A 1,016-nucleotide genomic window follows, 5' to 3' on the forward strand; every position below is an offset into this window, starting at 1 on the left:
GTTCATCCTTCGGGATAGATACATGATTTGAGATAAAGTGCTCTTTCATCTAAACTATGAAAATTATGGGTCAGTTTGACTTCATCTTTTTCAAAACTAATTTTTTTAAAAACGTCCTTCCGAAGCGGGCAACGAGATTTCAATTCCGATGACCGACAGCTTCTTACGGGCAAACCCCACACCAAAAATAGTGCCGACAAAGTCGCACTAGCTCTCATGTGTGACTTTTCTGGAAAGACTTCATCCCATCAACCATTGCACCCATCCATTTCTCTTTCTCCTGGCTAGTAATAGTTCCTGAAAAGTGGTTGGATCATCGCTGCTAATTAGAAGTGCACAAGAGACCAATTCTTCATAACCCAATCTGCTAGGAAGCCATATATTGGTGTGTCTCTGTCTGCCTCTGACTAGATTATAATTCTACATATCATATGGAATGCAATCACCAGGTCTTGGATTTGAACCTTCAACTCTCTCAGTTGTTTCTGAATGTTGTTCTAGATCCATCTGCACTGCATCTGAACTGGAATTACTCTCTTGCACCTTGTATTGATTCTGCTGTAACATGAACTGTTTATAAAAAACTACATCTTTGCTGATCACAATCCTCTTTCTAATCGGATCCTAAAACATGTGTCATTTCACACTTTTCTTATAGCCCAAAAAGATGCACTTTTTGGATTTTGTATCAAGTTTTAATCTTTCATTTTTAGGTACATGCACATAAGCAGGACAACCAAAAATTTGTAAATGATCGAAATTAACTGGATTACCTGTCCATACCTCTTATGCGACCTTACCACCCAACGATGCACGAGGTGATCTATTGATGAGATAACATGTCATATTCACAGCCTTTGCCCAGAAACTATTAGGAAGCTCTGCATTCAGTCTCAAGCGTCTTGCCATTTCAGTTAAGGACATGTTCATTCTTTCTGCCACACCATTCTGTTATGGTATCTTGCATACTGAAAAATGCCTTTGAATCTCATGCTCCTCACAGAACTACTGAAATT

The sequence above is a fragment of the Phalaenopsis equestris genome, unplaced genomic scaffold, assembly GCF_001263595.1.
Source record: "Phalaenopsis equestris unplaced genomic scaffold, ASM126359v1 Scaffold000002, whole genome shotgun sequence".
Taxonomy (NCBI): domain Eukaryota; kingdom Viridiplantae; phylum Streptophyta; class Magnoliopsida; order Asparagales; family Orchidaceae; genus Phalaenopsis; species Phalaenopsis equestris.